This window comes from Pantherophis guttatus, chromosome 3 (assembly GCF_059756535.1).
Source record: "Pantherophis guttatus breed Tessera chromosome 3, ASM5975653v1, whole genome shotgun sequence".
NCBI lineage: Eukaryota > Metazoa > Chordata > Lepidosauria > Squamata > Colubridae > Pantherophis > Pantherophis guttatus.
Window position 1 is genome coordinate 189,425,885 of NC_142065.1, and position 19,008 is coordinate 189,444,892.

Here is a 19,008-nt window from a genome sequence, read left to right on the forward strand (position 1 = left end):
GAAGCAAATTAAGTCATCCTTGAGAAAAGCTGTCCAGCTTCTTTTTAAAACCCACAACTTCCATAAGTGAAACAGAAGTTATATAGATCTTACCATCAGAATTTTTAAATCTTTAAATAAAATATAGAAAGTAGCATTATTTCTGAACCTAGTTTCTGTAGCAATGAAAAATAATTCTTATCCATCTTCTCTAAGGTACACTTTTATTCAATAAACTTTTATGAGAATTAGCTGAAGGAGCTTGGGATGTTCAGTCTGAAGAAGAGAAATCTCAGGGAAGGCAAAGATATCTTCTCTTCTTCAGTCTGAACATCCCAAGCTCCTTCAGCTAGTTTTCATAAAAGCTTATTCTCAAAGTCCCTGTATCTCCTTTGTTACCTTCTTCTGAACCTTTTCTTGTCAATATCTTTCTAGATATACTCCATGAAGTGAACTTTTATCCCAAATTGTTGTGGTGGCAGAAACAACAATTTGCTATACAAGGTTTGGGATGAGAGTGATACAGGGGAGGCAAACTCTATTCTATTTGCAATACCGGTAGTTTAAAAAGAGATTCTGACTGTGTTGAACATCTGTACTTCAACCTTTATATCCCAGGTATTTACTGGCAATCATTTGTCTCCTGCCATAACTTCAAGAGCTTAAAAAAATTTAAGAGATATTTATTCTTTTCAACCCCACAGCAACACTTTGAGGTAAGGTGGGCTATGAGAGTGTAACTGGCATGAAGGTGGGCTTGAATCTCAGTCTTCCCAATCCAAGTCCAACACTTTAACTATGACACTAAGTAGTTAAGATTGTGCAGACTAAATTGATTTGTAAACTGTATTTACAAATTAATTACTGTTCATATAGATGCATGCTACATGGGAAGGATTGTTTCAGAAAACATGCTTCGGTCTCAAATTGGGTGATATCTAAGAATGTTAATCTGACTTATCAATACATGAAGTTTTTTCTAGCATGTAACAATAATTTTAAAAACTAAGGAATAATTGATAAATGCTACTTTTATGCAAATTCAACCTTCTAACTGCAATGTTTTTAATTTGAATATTTTTAAATATTATATATTCAGTTAGCACACATTTTTCTGAATTTAAACTTTAAGGGAGGAAATGAAAGTCATTAGCATACTTTATATATACTGCCTAGAGCATTCCCCTGAAAAAAGATAGATTTAACTTTGATTTATGGTGGTCAAATTGGACTTGTACCTTGGTCCTTTATTACAGTACTATTTAAACTAATTCACTCATATTAAGATTAATAAAATAATATTTCAAAGCTGCCTAGTACATGGGATATTACTACTGAAAGCAAACATATATTAAAGGTATGTTGAAATGCAGTATAATAGCACCTCTTAATCAAAACCAGTATAATTATAACTTATATTCACTTAGTTTCATGACTAGACACTAAATGTTATGCACTTAAAGTTAGGGACAGATATAAGAATATAGTTGTAATTGGTATGTAAAAATCTGTGAGTGATTTAATTTAAATGCCGCAAGCAGCAACTTCAAGCAATCCTTGACCATGTAAAATGTATTATAAATAGTTCTATATACAACATTCACTTGGAAGCTCACTAGAGACAAATAATGGCCTTGTATTTTGTTCTCATTTACTCTGAATTATCCAAACCTTCTGTTTCCAATACACCTGGCATGGTTTAATTACACCAAACAAAACCTCATTTAAACAAGAAGGTGACCTTGAGTGTAATCTATCAAAACAACAGCTAGCTTTAAAAGTTAGCAGGTTTTAACAAACTGCCAAGATATACAAGAACAATTTTCATTATGTGCTCAGACATCTTTTAAAGCAGTTTTAGTATATTTAAGGAATAGTTGTACAGTCTTTTTGAAACATTGAATCTTCAATAGTTTTCATAATTATTTAGATTTTAATAGACTTCTATGTAATTGATAAGCACAAATTCATAATCACACTCACATTAATTACAACAGAAAATGAGTAGAGTGTTGACGGCTCCTCAAGTAACTTTAAAAGCAAAATAACTTCCTCATGATCATAGTGATATCATTCTTCTAGGAAACCTGTTTTTCTTAAAAGTTATTAAAATCTAAAGATTTTAGATAAAGGTAACCAAATTATTTTGGTAATGTAACTTTATTCAATCAGCACACATACAATAAATGTGTATAATTTCATTCCAAAGCATAAAACAGAACCCTACTGAAAGCTTTAGATGTGAAATGTAGACAATGAAAAACACAAAGAGCTAAGGAACTTTAGGATAATTATTCCAAATAGTGTTATGGCAAAAGAAGGAGCTTACCTTTACACAGACAAGTACAGTATTTATATAAAAGCTATTTCATTTCATCATTGCTTACACTTTTAAAAATAGCTCAAAAATACCATGGAAAGTCATTGTAAATTATTTCTGCCCAGCTGGTGGCATATAATTGTATTTACAATATAGCCAAGGTTTAATTAGCCATGGTTCAGTAGAATGTAGGCATAGTCAATAGACAACAACTAGGTTTTTATAGGCTTATAACTACCCAGTCAGATTGGTAGTATTCTCTGACTTCAGTGTTATTTTTATGAAAAAAAACAACACAGAGACACACAATGCTATGCTAACCTGTTAGTTACTATCTCAGTATTTTATTATGAAAAGACAACAAACTTCTACATCTGATGCAGTTTGGCCAAACTGCCTTGCCCTCAATTTCTTTCACAGAATCTGTTTGAACCAGCTGTTCTTTCAACAGTGGCAAACTGCTATCAGCACCACCACTTTAATGACATTCTATCCTAATATTTAATAACATTAAACAGATACTCTTGCTAGTTTGGAAAAATGCTAAAATAAATGCGAATTATTAGTGTTCCTGATTAAATACATGGCCTTTAACAACTGCTAATGTTAACTACCTTACAGGAAGATTAATAAAGGGCACTATTCATTATAAATAATTCTTTATTATGCTATGTGGCTTGAAGTCCTCAGGTATGTATCCTATCATCACAAGGCACAGGGTCTCCATTTCCTGAAAAAAATATAACAATATTGTGGAGGTAACGTTGGTCATACAACCTGTGCAGTTGCAGGTCAACTAATATATATTTTTCTTCCTTATATCCTATCATTAGTGCTTTGGACAGTCAAGAAAAAACTGAATAATTCCTAAATATCTTTTTATTATTAATTGGACTAATTTATTATTAATTGGACTTATAGTGAGCTGAACCAGTCTCTGAACTTACCATTTCTTTAAATAAAACATAAATAACTCACGGCAGGAAGTATATAAACGCTTCATGCAAATTGCAGTGGATTAAGATAAAAGTTCAGAACTATTATTCAGGGGGATTCCAGTATTAGTCTTCCTGATTACATACTTTGATTGAACAGCAATCATTCCCAAAGATTGAGGTCTTGCCCTAGTAGTTCCTATTTGTTGTCATTGCCTCAGCACTATCAGAAAAATGCAGCCATAGACTAAAGGCTTCTTCTGCATATCTATAAAATTATATGACAACTATAAAGTCAACTGCAACTTCCAAGGCCATTATACTAAGGAGATCCCTATCAACAGTTTAGCAGGGATACAGTTTGGTACCATAATTGTATCAATCCTATAGTTGCCAAGATTAATAAACTTTTATCATCTTTTCCAAATTGGCAGAGAAGAATATAACAATTATCTAGTTATAGCTAATATGTAGTTCTGCTCTCCCAGACCCATACTGGCCCAAAAAGACTATAGGCCAAATACTGTAATGCAGAAGCTCTAGAAAGGCAGTGCAATAAAATCAAGGTGCAGGCCTTTGCAAAATGCCCTAAAATGTACATCTGGAAATTAACCCATCCATATTGCTGCTGGTGGACATTTTAATTTAATTTAATATTTAATATTTAAATTTGTATACCGCCCTTCTCCCAAAGGACTCAGGGTCGTGAACAGCCAGAAGTAAAAACATCAAATACAAAATATAAAAACAATTTTAAAATGAATTAAACAATTTGACCCAACAGTTAAAATCCCCCATTAAAAATCCAAATTAAAATACACAATTGGAGAGATTAGGCCAGCCCTACTTGATGAAATAAAAAGGTTTTGAGGGCCCGACGGAAAGTACGTAAGTCTGGAATCGTCCGTATCTCCGGGGGGAGCTCATTCCAGAGGGCAGGTGCTCCCACAGAGAAAGCTCTCCCCCTGGGGGCTGCCAGTCTGCATTGTTTGGCCGATGGCACCCGGAGGAGCCCCTCTCTGTGGGAGCGTACTGGCCAGTGGGAGGCTCTCGGTGGCAGAAGGCGGTCCTGTAAAATCCCGGCCCTAAGCCATGGAGCGCTCTAAAGGTGGTCACCAATACCTTGAATCGCACCTGGAGGACCACCGGGAGCCAGTGCAGCTCATGCAGGAGAGGTGTTTCATGGGAGCGCCATGACGCTCCCATAATCATCCGCGCGGCTGCATTTTGGACCAGCTGGAGCCTCCGGGTGCTCTTCAAGGGGAGCCCCATGTAGAGAGCATTGCAGTAGTCCAGGCGGGAAGTGACGAGGGCATGAGTGACCGTGCATAAGGAATCCCAATCCAGAAAGGGACGCAACTGGCGAATCAGGCGAGCCTGATAAAAAGCTCCCCTGGCCACGGCCACATGCTCTTCTAAAGACAGCCGTGCATCCAGGAGGACACACAAGTTGTGAGCCCTCTCTGTGGGGGCCAGCAACTCGCCCCCAATAGTCAGAGATGGCACTAACTGACTATATCGGGACGCTGGAAGCCACAGCCCCTCGGTCTTGGAGGGGTTGAGCTTGAGCCTATTTCTCCCCATCCAGATCCGTATGGCCTCCAGACACCGGGACATCACGTCAAGGGCATCATTGGGGTGGTCCAGGGTGGAGATGTACAGCTAAGTGTCATCAGCATACTGATGGTACATCACCCCGAAACCACGGATGATCTCACCCAGCGGCTTCACATAAATGTTGAACAGAAGGGGCGAGAGAACCGACCCCTGCGGCACCCCACATACAAGGTGCCTTGGGGTCGACCTCTGGCCCCCCGTCAACAGAAGCTGTTTCCGTGCTGTGCCTAGGCCTGAAGCCTGACTGGAACGGATCGAGATAGACCGCTTCATCCAGGTACTGGGGGAATTGTCGCGTCACCACACTCTCAACAACCTTCGCCACGAAGCGAAGGTTGGAGACTGGATGATAATTTGCTAAAACAGCCGGGTCCAAGGAGGGCTTCTTGAGGAGAGGCCTCACCACCGCCTCTTTCAAGGTGGCGGGAAAGTGGCCCTCTCTCAAAAAAGCGTTAACAACCCCTTGGAGCCAGCCTCGTGTAACCTCCCGGGAAGCCAGCACCAACCAGGAGGGACACGGGTCCAATAAACATGTGGCCGTGCTAAGTCTACCCAGAATCTGTCCATGTCTTCAGGGGTCACTGGATCAAACTCCTCCCAGATAACGCTCTCAAGACTTGTCTCCGTCACCCCGCCTGTATCTACCCAGTCAAGAGTCCAGGCCTTCCCGAATTTGAGCAACTTTGTCATGCAGATACTGCACAAAATCCTCAGCCCTGCCCTCCAAGGGGTCCTCCCGCGCTCCCGGATGGAGCAGGGAGCGGGTCGCCCTGAACAGGGCGGCTGGGCGGTTATCTGCAGACGCGATAAGAACGGAAAAATAATTAAACTTTGCCATTTTTATCGCCACTAGGTAGGTCTTAATATGAGACCTTACCAGTGTTCGGTCGGATTCGGAAAGGCTAGCCCTCCAATTGCTCTCTTTTCCGGTGCTTCATCTCCCTCAGCTCCTCGGAAAACCAGGGAGCTAAGTGAGATCGGTGGTGGGTCAGAGTCTGCAAAGGCACGACATGGTCCAAACTCCAGCGGCCGCCCTATCCCAGGCGGCCACCAAGTCTTCAGCCGGGTCGTGAGCCAGAGCCTCAGGGAATGGCCCAGCTCCGTCTGGAACCTATCAGGATCCATCAGTCGCATGGGGCAGAACCACCTCATCGGTTCCACCTCCCTGCAGCGGGGTGTAGCGGTTTGAAGGTCAAGTTGAAGGAGAGTCAGACCATGACAAGGGTTTAATCACTACATTCCCTATATCTAAACCATTCAGCCACTGGCCAGAGATGAAAATCAAGTCCAGAGTGTGTCCCCCTATGTGTGTAGGGCCATGAACTAACTGGGTCAAGTCCATGGTCGTCATGGAAGCCATGAACTCCCGAGCCGCCTCAGACGTTTCACCGGACGACAGGTTGAAATCCCCCATAACCATAAGTCTGGGGGTATCAACTGCCATCCCGGCTATCACGTTGAGCAGCTCAGGCAGGGCCGTCGCCACGTGGCAGGGAGCCAGGTACGTGATCAGCAGACCCACCTGCATCCCATGACTCCACTTCACAAAGAGGGACTCACATCCGGCTATCTGAGGCACAGTGGCCTCCTTCGGACCAAGACCTTCCTTTATAACAACCGCTACCCCCACGGCCCCTCCCCTGAACCCTCAGCTGATGGAATGCTCCGAAGCCTGGTGGGCACATTTCAACAAGGGGAACCCCCCTCCTGGCCCAACTAGGTCTCCATAATACCCGCCAGGTCCGCTCCCCCCTCTTGAACAAGATCACAAATGAGGGGGGCTTTATTTACAATGGACCTGGCGTTGCACAACATCAGCCGAAGGCCCGGGCCCTGAGGATCTGCGCAGCCCGGGGAACGAGAGGAGCATTGGGGGCCGGAGCACACCACCGCTCGGAGATAGCGGGTGCACACCCCCATAACCAGATATGGCCCCCTGCTCCCACCATATCTGCCCCTACCAATTACAGTACTGATGGTATCGCTCTCCTCAGTATGGACTCTAACCCCCTCATTGACTCCGGACCCCGCATCCCCTGTTACGTAGCCCACTGTCGGACCCGGCCTCCCCCTCAGTGGGTTATCCCCCAAACCCACAACCCTACCCCCCTCCCAGAACCCCTTAAAACTTTGTTTAAAAAAGAAGTTAAAAAGCCCCTCAACCCCCTCTTCGCCACATGCCACCTCTCAGGATTCCAAAACCCGTCATCAAGGTAGGCCCTCGATAGAGTGGAGGGCCAGGCCTGCAAGAGGGGGGAGTCTCGCAGTGCAAGGAGGACAGCTGCTGTGTACATCCAATAAACATAAACATAGATGGGAGGTAATAAGTCCAGTCAGGGGTATGATGAAAAGTTTAAAAGTACTGGAGCAAGATGGATCTGAATGTCAGTAAGCTGGACTCCACTGCCCTGTCACGGCAGTGGGAGGAGTCCCGTGTCATTTCACCAGAACCAGAGGTAAGGATTTTCTTCTCTTTCCTTCCACCTTGTCCAGCATTAAAGCTTTCTCCAGAGGGATAGATCTTTGCATAATGTGTCTGAAGTAGGATAATTTGGGTCTCATCATTTCAGTCTAGAGTGAGAATACTGGGTTGGTTTGTTCAATTACCCATTTGCTTAGGATTTTTTGGCTGTCCATAGTATTTTCAGAAGTCTTCTCCAACACCAAAGTTAAAAAGCATCAATACTCTTTCTAGTCTGCTTCTTTGAAGACAATTTTTACTTCTTTACAGTGTCATGAGGAATACCACTGATTGCACTATTCCACTCTTTATAGCATTGAAATATTTTTCCCCTAAGGTCTTCATCACTGCTCTATCAAAACACAGTTAATTCCTGACTATTTGTTTCTTTAGTAATCAGAGAAGCTATTTTATCTTTTTGATATCTTCATTGTCAGTTCTAAAACTTGTCTGAGAGCCAGTTTTGTCTAGTAGTGAAGGCATCAAGCTAGAAAATGGAAGACCATGAGTTATAATCTCACCTTAGCCATGAAAGCCAGCTGAATGACCTTGGGCTGGTCATTCTCTTCAGCCCAACCCACCTCACAGGGTTGATGTGGGAAAAAGAGAAAGATGTGTTGGATACGTCTGCTGCCTTGAGTTACTTGTAAAAATAATAAAGACGGGATATAAATAAATAAAGTAGTAGTTGTACTGGTTGTCATTAGTCTGGTCTTCTTTATATTCAATTTTAATTCTAGTCCATTTTTTCATTGTGCTCCTTTATCTTTACCACTATAACAAAAGTTCTTTTGTTTTGTCAGCTATCAGCATAATGTCATCACATAACCCAGGTTTTGATGTTTCTTCTTCCAACTTTAGAACCATACTCATCTTCCAATACAACCTACATCAATATATATATTCAGCATATCAATTGATCAATTGAATAAATAGTGAAGCAAGCAGCATGCAGCATTTTTCCACTTCTTTGCCAACCTGAAGGCACTGTTTTACCATATTCAATTGGTTCTGTGGCTTTCTGGTCAATGTATAGGCTTAGCATGAGGACAACAAGATGTTCTAGGATTCCCATTTTTTCTAAGCACATTCCAAGCTTCGTGTAATCCACACAATCAAAGGTCTTTCTGTAATCAATGAAGTGCCAACTGACATCTTTTTGCTATTCCTTGTTTTCTCAGTTATCCAGCAGAAATCAGAAATGTCTCATGTTCCTTGGCCTATTCTAAAGCCAGCTTAAACATCTGGCTTCTCTTTTTCCATATGCTCTAATCTATGTTAGATGATCTGCAAAAGCATTATCTACTGCAGTATACGATAAACCATATTCTTTCTAGATTTAATTTTATTTTAAAGTTTGGGATTTCACATATGGAGTATATCTGCTTGGCATATGCTTGCCTTGGCATATGCAAATATAAAATTAAAAACTAATATATTTTTAACTTTTTAGCTTGATGCTTTTTCATGGGCTCAAGGCAACATAAAGAGCATGCTAACTTTCCCCAAAATGTAGCCTATGAGGTTAATTGGGCGGAGAGGAAACAATTACAAAAAACACTCAGCCATTTTCCTAGTAGAACAGAACTTGAACTTCCTAGGTTCAGGTCCAGCACTGAAAGAACTCTATTAGAATGACTGCAATAGTATATACTGGTATGTCATAAATTAAATGAATGCTAGTAATATAATTCTCCCCCCCCCCCCAAATCTGCTTCAAAAATTCTAATACATATGAAATATGTCTGGATAATAAGGATAAAGGTGTTAAATGGTATCAGATACCCATATTATTTTAACTTACATATTTACCTAGCATTTAACACAACCAAACTCTGAGTGTGGTTGGGGGCGGGGGATGGAGACATACTGGAATATTAGCAGGATCAGACTGCATGAGTACAAGAATATACAAATGCACAAACTTTCTATCCATGTCTCCTTATATAAAATAATATGTAGGACAAATTTTGAAGCAACTATACTTTCCCAATATGCTAAAAAGTCTTTAAATGTTTAAAGGATTTTTAAAAATCTACTTACATAATATATTCAAAAATACGACAAAAAAGGAGAATGCCATTGATACTTTAATGAATATGGCAAATGCCATATGATTAGCTTCCTTTTCTAACTGTAATCAGCTTGGCAGATTTGAACAGGATATTTTTGGCAAGTGATTATTCAACACTAATAGCAGTTCATTAACTGTCAAAGAGTAGAATATTATGATGGGGGTAGTGATGGTGAATTCCTGCAGGCACTTAAGCATAATAATATACAAAGTTATGTGGATTTTTCAAATACTAGCCAACTACCCCCAAAATTTATTTTAATCAAACCTTGGTTAAGCATTTTAAGCCAATGTTTCATTATGAACATAAATACAGACTCTACACACTGGTTTAAAAGTAAACCATCTGGTTCTTGATTAGAAAGCTAATGTATCATGTTAAAATAGCTTTATATTTACAAGGAAGAACAAGTATAAATTTGGGATGCAGCTGTACTCATAAATGTATTTGACATGAACATTAAGAAAGACGATGGCAGAATCAGTGATATTTAAAAATTAATAATCTTATTAAATATATTGCACTTTTTATGTTCTGGTAAAATCTTTCAATTGTGTACAAAGAGATTAGTTCACTAATTCACTGCCAATTATACAAAAGACTAGCAGTATTTTGCCATTTTAATACCCTTTCTGTAGAGATTATGTAATGTGCTTATTTTATGAAATACTTTGTAATGGATTTATTAGTGCACAAAGAGATGAGAATATCAGGTTTTCATTTTTATTAGTGTGGGTTTTTTTTAATTGTATCCCACTTTTATTAATTTATTAGTAACTCAAGGCCACAAATGTACCTAATACTTCTTTCTCCTACTTTACACACAACAACCCATGAGGTGGGTTGCACTGAGTGTGTGACTGGACCAATTTACCCAGTGGCTTTTATGCCTAAGGCAAGACTAGAATTTACCGGTATTCCCAGTTCCTAGCCTAGCACCTTAACCAATACACCAAATAGGCCCCTCAGTTTTTGTTTGGTTTTACTCTTTTTTTGCTCAGTTTGTTTGCTTGGGTGAGGTATTTTGCTCAATATTTAAATGCCAAAACTTTAAGTCAAAATTGTTTTAACCTTACTGCAAACAAAAGCACTGCCTCCAGGTAGCAATACCAGATGAATTTCCTGGGTTGACTTAGAACCTGGTATGCCCAGGAAAATGACCTTCTTAAGTACTGACAGATTGAGAATAAACCAGTACAATTTAGTTTCAAAAGTTAAAACACTAGCAATGAAAGCAAGCATTCTGAAAAGGCACCTATACCATATATTTCAATCATTGGGTTTAAGAAAAACTTCAACTGAACTTGGTGCAGAGCATTAGTAAAAAGGGATAGAGAGAAGCTGTTTATTAACCTAATAAAATACACTACCTAAAAATGTAGATATTTCTCATATTTGGTAACTCAGAAATTAAGTTTGTTTTTCAATCAGAAAAAAACATGCAAATAACTATTTTGTAAGACAGCACATTCTGCCTGAGTAGGCATGGATGATCAACAACTTCAAACAAATTTATGGGTGAAAATCAGAGCATTTGAAGTAAAAACCTCTTTTGATGTTTTATATAGAGGATCTTAGGTTACCATCTGTGTGTGAAATGTAACATATGTTTCTATAAAAATATCCCCCTCCAATTATAGCAATCCAAAAAGAAAAATTACCTAATTAAGTATTTTTGCTTAAATAACCTCATCACAAGTAAATAAATAATTAAAAAGATGAAAACTGTGTTGTAAGATGTGTACTGTATCACAACAGCAATTCTGAAAAGATAGATGAACTAAAAGGGATAATTTAAGACGACATTATGACAATTTGGGGTTGTTGGGTGTTTATTTTGTTTTGGTGTCTTCCAGACAAGTCCCTGCAGTTTTCTTGGAAAGATTTTAAAAGTACTTTGTCACTGCTCCTTCCTAGGGCTAACTGGCCCAAAGTCACCAGCTGGCTTTGTGTCTAAGGGAGTACTAGAACTCATGATCTCTGTTTCTAGCCTGATGCCTACAAATGGCTTTCTGCATCCATTTGTAGAATCTGAAAAAAGGATTTCACTCTAGGAGGGGGGAAAAAGTTTTTCATTTTAGATCGTTAATTCGAAAGGTTCTGACAATTGTAAAACAACAAAAAAGACACCAAAAGAAGCACAAGGAAAAATATTTAAATCTTCATAACTTTTTAACTAATGTTCTTTAAATTCTTGGCCTGTGGTATTGCTTTGCTTTTTGTTGAGCTTAGCCAGAACAGGGAAAACTAGAGTTCAACCTTTCCTAACTGGGTCCTTCCCAGGTATATTAGGCTAAGATTGCCATTAACCAGGCTAATTGAGAATTATAGGGACTGTGGATTAAGGCATCCCGTTTAAGGCTGCTGCTATAGCTGATTAGTGTCACACTCAAGACTCCTGCAGGAAACCAGAGCTACCTTAAAATACATTGAAAATATGTATTATGCCTGGACAGTATTCCCACAAGACAATAAAATAAAACAATCTAGACTGATTAAAAATCCTAATCTCAGTTTACAGTTGAACTGTCTGTGAGGCAGAATAGTTTTCCCTATTATGTCAGGCTACCTCAAATTCTACCTTTGACCTGCTTAGTCCCTTCTCCTTCCCTGCTTTCCATTTTTCCCCATGAAGTCTTTTCCACGTACACTTTTCTTTTTTTTGGTTGGGGTGTGTGTGTGTGTGTGTGTGTTAAACATTATTGCAACATATGTAAATTTATATGCATAAATAAGAATGGGAAAAACAAAAAAAAACCAGGTGGTCCTCAACTTGACTGAAAAAATGGTGGTAGGGCATTTCTGTGCTGTGGTTGTGCACAAGAAGGGAATGCCCATAATAACATGAAGAAGCCTGGTAGGCTTGATTCTCCATCCCCAATAAAACAAATTTAAGTCATAGTTCCATTGCTTTTTATATTTTTGATCTAAGGGGGACTGGAAGTATCCTATGAAAACTGGATTCATCTTTTGAGAGAAAGAGGGAGGGGAAAATTGAAAAATGGTCTTCAAAGCTAAAATGGACGTGTCACTGTACCTTCCTTGTTTTTATTTTTAACATGAAAAAAGTAGAAGTGATGTTTTGATTGTGATGAGCAGCTTGACAGGATGACCTCTGAATTCTGGATAAAGTTCAGAACAAATGCTGTTGAATTGCTTAGGGTAGCCAATCTGTTGCTTTTTCAAAAAGTCTCTCCATTACCTCATTTTCAAAGGTAACACCTCACCCAAAAGCCCTTTAATTTCATCTGCTATTCAAACTTCACTCATATTTCTTGCCACCCTCAACTTTTGCAGAGGAATGATTAACCCTGAAAAAAAATGTACATGGGAGGGAGAGCGTTCAATCCAGCTTGATTACTGCAGAAGCAGCAAATGATCCATATGAACAAGACAGACAAGGGAAAAAAACCTGGAACACATACCCATTAAAGGGCCAATTTGCTTGACTCCGTGAAGCCAATGAAAACTTAAAACTGTAATTCTGTTCTCTGCTGTGGTTCCTATGGCAACAATTCTCTAATCACAGAAAACAAGTCCAATTCCTAGAACTATCCACAATTTCCCTCACTAGTTTTACACTAACCAACTTGTTTAAGATCACCAGCAGACTGTTGCCATAGCAGCTGATGAAACGAGTGGAAAGAACAACTGTGAAGAGAGGGCAACTGCCTACATATCTGATATCCTCCATTAACTCTCCCGCATTCATTTTTCACATTTTGTTTGTACTCTTTTATTTCCAATATATATATATATTTATAATGCAACTATAAAGCTATCTGAAGTATGATGGCATGAATGTTCATGGCTTAAGTATGATGGAAAAGACATTCATATGTGAAAAGGGAAGATTTCTCTCTTCTTTCATTGGAATGTGTCTGGCTCTGAAACTAAAGAGGAAAAGCTAGCAGATTCTCAACTACAATTCATGAGGTAACAGGTTATCATCCCTCTCTACCTCTATCTGATGCATATAGAATCAGAGCCTATCCTTGGGACTGTTAAGCCCTAAATCAGCTAAAGTTTTCGTGTTTTTCTGGTATTGATAATTGCAATATTGTTTGCCGCCCAGAGAAAAGTGGATTCAGATGGATAGCTAATCAATTCTAATTTACAGAATACAGAATAAGAGTTGGAAGGGACCTGGGAGGTCTTCTAGTCCAACTCTGCTGAAGCAGGAGATACTATGCCATTCCAGACAAATGGAAGTCCAATCTCTTCTTAAAATCCCCCACTGATGGGGCACCCACAACTACTAGATGCAAGCTGTTCCACTGATTAATTGTTCTAACTGTCAGGAAACTTCTCCTTAGTTATAAATTGGATTTCTTCTTGATATGTTTCCATATATTACTTCTTGTCCTACCCTCAGGTGCTTTGGAGAATAAGCTGACCCCTGTCTTCTCGGTAATAGCCCTTCAAATATTGAAAGAATGCTCTCATGTAACTCGTAGTCCTTCTCTTCTTAGATTAGACATACCCAGTTCCTGAAACCATTCATCATGTTTTAACCACAGCCTCCTAATCATCTTTGTTGCTCTTCTCTGTACCCTTTGTAGAATCTCAACATCTTTTTTGTTTCGTGGTGACTAAAACTGGATCCACTATTCCAAGTATGGTCTTACCAAGCAGTATAAATCAGTACTAACATTTCATATGACCTTGATACTATCCCTCCGTAAAATAATTCATGTAATTTTAGGATATAATAATTATAGTGACAGTCTTGGATGCTTTACTTATTGCTTCCTGTGTTGATGATGCAACATCTAAATTTTATTTGCCAACCATCTTCTTTCTGCAGTAGTTTGGAAAAGAAATGTACACTAATGCTGACTATTTTCTACCAACACTTTTTAAAGAAAATCTGGAAAGAAGGGGGAGCAGTAATAAAAGATAGAATGCCTGTACATAGCTTCTAATTTATAAATAGAAAACACGGAAAACATTTTTGCTGCCATTCCCACCTGCAAACATATTTTGTAGAGCAGGGACTGAAATTATTATTGACTAAAATGGTTATCCCAATCAATATGCTAATCAGAAATATAATCAACTCACATATAAAACTAATAATCTGAAGTAGTAGCAGCAGATTATGCCATAATTATTCCAATGAATCTTATGAGGGAAATTTATCTTTTTAACAATGTCAGGATTATTTATTTGTTTATTTATTTTATTTTATTAGGCTTATATGCTGCCCTAGCTCCAACGGACTCAGGGCGGCTCACAACAATAAAACCACAATCCATAATGCAAGTTAAAATGCCTAATTATGTACTTATAACTATTTGACTATTGGTTTTATCCAGAATTTAGCAACATACAATATATGTTTAGGACTGGAATGTAATGTTCACTTAATGAAATACAGTATAAGTGTTTCACAAGCATTTATATTCTGGATATATTTTTTAAAGATATAGAACAGTATTAAATCTGAAAATTATATAACATAAATACAATCCTATTAATAGCCATTCAGAAAACAACCTCAAGGGATATTGCAAAGTTCAGAGTTGGATGGAATAACACAGGTTTATACAGGATGGAAAGTTTCCTTCTTCACTATTAAAATCATATTAGACAAGTGGAGTTTGAATCTCAAAGCTCAGTTCCTCTCATCTTTGGAAAACATCTTCATGTTTTTAATCAAGCTAAAGGTATTTCAAAGCTATCTGAAAACTCAAGAAACTACAGAGAAGTGCATGAGATATTAATATGAACAATTAGTTACTAAGGCAACAGTGACAAATATAACTAAGCTGCTTTTATTTTGTTATTCTCATCATTTTCTTCCACTTCATTACTGTTTTCAAATTATTCAGGAAAAATAATCCTATAATTCAGGAATAATAATCCTATAATAAGTAGGAATGCTGGCAACCAACTTCTATAACCTTACTGACCCTCAAGGCTGCCAAATAGTTACAAAATTTATTCTAGTTTGTTTTATGGGCTAATTATAATGAGGACAATGTGTGTTTTTTTCCAAGTCATAGGCTGACATCTTAAAATAATCCTGGAAAGTTCTAGCACAAGAGTAGCAGACTCTGTATTTGATTGTATAAACTCATGAACCAGCAAGCTTGGGCAGCCTTTCCTCACCATTCCTTTTCTTTTTCCTCATCATTCCTATTACCCTCTAGATACGGAGGGCAACTGTTGAGAAAAAGGCAGCCTTTAATATTGAATTGGCTCTGATACTTTAAATCCCAATTACTACTTCTGAGCTGCTTCTGCTATAGCTATTTTAGATGTAATGCTAACTATGGCTTACAATAACGTCAACATACAAGTATTGAGCCTTCTTATTAAGCTGTGAAAAGAGGAGAATCTTTCACCAATTCTTTTAAATATTTAGGCCCGGAAAACAATAATTATTGCATACATTCCTAATCTCTTACTTGTTAATGCAGATTAAGCACTTCCTATTTACAATGTCATCATTTTACAGTAATTGTAATATGTTTCCTGCACTTGGAAGTCACTCCAAAATTTTATCTTTTAACAGATGACTTTCTGCCAATAATAGAAAAATTTTCCCCCAAAATATATCTATTTAAACACTATAATGGCAATATGTGATCTACATGCTCATTATTTAATATGAAACAATCTGGGATCATTATCTATACGGACTTCAGCAAAAAAACATTTTCTCCCCACAAGCACTAATGTAAAATACATTTGCCTACTTTTACTTATCCTAACCAGAAAAATAAAGAGATTGCGTGGATAATGTTAAGATAATTAATTACATGAGTGCTGATGAGGCTTTAAATAGCTAGTTTACTAGCTATTAGATCACTTCTAGCTAATGCCAGTTTTATGTCTTAGATCCATTGTTAAAACAATAATGCAAATATGAATAACTTGCATTATTACATCATTTTCTAGCTAATGCCTGTTTTATAACTATCTAAGATCTATTGTCAAAACAATAACAGAAATACAAATAATAAATTGTCCATAGGATACATATAAGACTTTAAAAAATACACAAAAGCCCACATTCAAAGAAATGAGTCCACTAGGAGAAAGGCGGGATATAAATTGAATAAAGAAAATAAAGAAAACAACATATACTAAACTGATTTTACAGAACATGATTGCTTCAGCTTTAGAACTATATAAGAGAAAACATTAAATAGGTAGTCCTTGATTTATGATCACAACTGAACTTAAAAATTTATGTTGCTAAATGAGACAATTGCTAAGTGAGTTTCGCCCCACTTTTTTTTCCTAGTCTCTGTACAATTAACAGATAGACAATATACTCACAAATTATTGTTTCATTACCGATTGAGAAATATTTGTAAAAATTCTAAAGGTCACTAACGCATTTCAAAGTCTCATATTCTACCTTTTCCATGTTAGAAGAGCTAAAACTTATAGTATACATTAGGAACTAGCTAACTGGAATGATCTGCAAGCCACAGAGTCTCCTGTTGATTGCAGTCATGACAAACTGCATAAATTTAAACACATAAAGCCTTACAAAGGCTTTATGGTGCTAAAGGAAAAGAATAAATATTACTATCTCAGTGCAAGTTATACTTTATTGAAAATTCTCTTTAGATTCCTTGTATTCTGTCAAGATTTTTTTAAGTTCTACATAATTATATATACAAAATGACTTTTACTAGAAAGATTCATTCAGTGGCATGGTTAGAAGATACAGAATTACAATAAGGCTTATCATGAACCATCAGGTCCTTGAGATTCAATTACTTATTTTTCACATAGTTCAATATATCATGGGAGGTTGCATTATTGGAAAATCTCAACAGGAAAAAATGCTGAGTGTTAAAATAAATAGCTTTTAATAAAAAGAAAACTGTTCAAATTTGCTATCATTGTGATCAGAAGGGATTGCTGATGGGAAACACAATACTCTGCAGGAAGGAGACTTAAATATTTAAGTTTATGTATATTCTGACAATATTAAGTTCATGCAAGATTTTCACTGTAGTTTACAGTTACTTAATTTATGTAAGGGTTGATTATATCTGACATAATTTTAATGGATTTTGTTTTGTTTTGCTCGCATCTTACTGAACCTGAAGTGACTGCTGGCAAACAAAATCAATCTTCTCCCTCTCTTTATTATGAGACTAATACAAATTAATCACTTTAGAACGATCCTGAATATTAGTCTACTTTTCCAGTTTAGAATTTAAATTGCTATTCCATTTTCAAATATTCATTAAATGTTTTTGATTATATTTACTGATAAAAAAAACACATTAATTAGATCTCATTAGGGGACAAAATTGACAAAAGAGAAAGGGAAGAGTTCTTGTATTTTTTATGAACTGCATAAAATGTATGCCAGCAATTTTTTAGAAATATATTTTTAAACAAGTATAAAATATTTGCTCCACCATTCTCTATTCCTCAGCAAATGTTAAGTCATTCACAATTATTAACAACATACATACCATCTAAGGTATTTTAATTTGGGAAATTAATCTAAATTCTTGTACTTTTGAAGGGGAAAAAAGCAAAAAAGTTATTGATATTTTTCAAAATATGTTCACTAATTTAAAAAAAATCCTAACAAGTATTTTATAAACATGAATAAATGTTGCTATACATAAAGTAACAGTTTTATTAACAACTATCCTTTCTGCAGTGAAGTGGAAATCTTATGATTGGCCTGAACTTTTATACAAGATTGAGAATACACAGAAAATACTTATATTTATTTATTTATTATTTATTATTCGTATTTCTATGCCACCCAACTCTCTGAGGACTCTGGGCAGCTTACAACAAAGACAGTATGAACAATATAAATAAAAGACGTTAAAAAAACCCATACACACCGCTCATGGCCGGATCTCCCAAGATCGCAGTGGCGAGATCAAGGGCCCCAAGCCTGCTGGAAAAGCCAGGTTTTCAACATTTTCCGGAAGGCCAGTAGGGTGGGAGCAGTCTGGGCCTCAGGAGGTAGCTGATTCCAGAGAGCCGGGGCAGCCACATAGAAGGCCCTCGCCCGCGGACCCGCCAGCCGACATTGTTTAGCTGACGGGACCCGAAGGAGGCCAACTCTGTGGGATCTTACCGGTCGTTGGGAGCTATGTGGTAGAAGACAGTCTTGAAGATAGCCTGGCCCTAAGCCATATAGGGCTTTAAAGGTAATAACCAACACCTTGAATTGTGACCGGAGACTGATAGGAAGCCAGTGCAGCTCATGGAGGATTGGTGTAATGTACCTAGGTGCACCCACGACTGCTTGAGTGGCTGCATTCTGGACCAACTATAGTCTTCGAACACTTTTCAGGGGTAGCCCCATGTAGAGCGTGTTGCAATAATCCAACCGTGAGGTGACAAGGACATGAGTGACTGTGAGAAGAGCCTCCCAATCCAGGTAGGGTCGCAATTGGTGTACAAGGCGAACCTGTATAAAGGTCCCCTTAGCCACAGCTGCCAGGTGTTGCTCTAATTTCAGCTATGGGTCAAGGAGGACACCCAAATTGCAAACCCGTTCTGAGGGGGACAGCTTCTCCCCCCCCCCGACTAAGGATGGACAATCGACATGGTCCTTGGGAGGTAATACCCACAGCCACTCGGTCTTGTCTGGGTTAAGTCTGAGCCTGTTGACTCCCA

General features: G+C 38.0%; 1 protein-coding gene across 1 annotated transcript in view; it reads right to left on the reverse strand.

Annotated features, from left to right (window-relative positions):
* Window positions 1-19,008, reverse strand: part of STK3 (serine/threonine kinase 3) — a 126,361-nt gene that overhangs the window by 25,312 nt on the left and 82,041 nt on the right. The gene's annotated exons all lie outside the window — the stretch shown is intronic.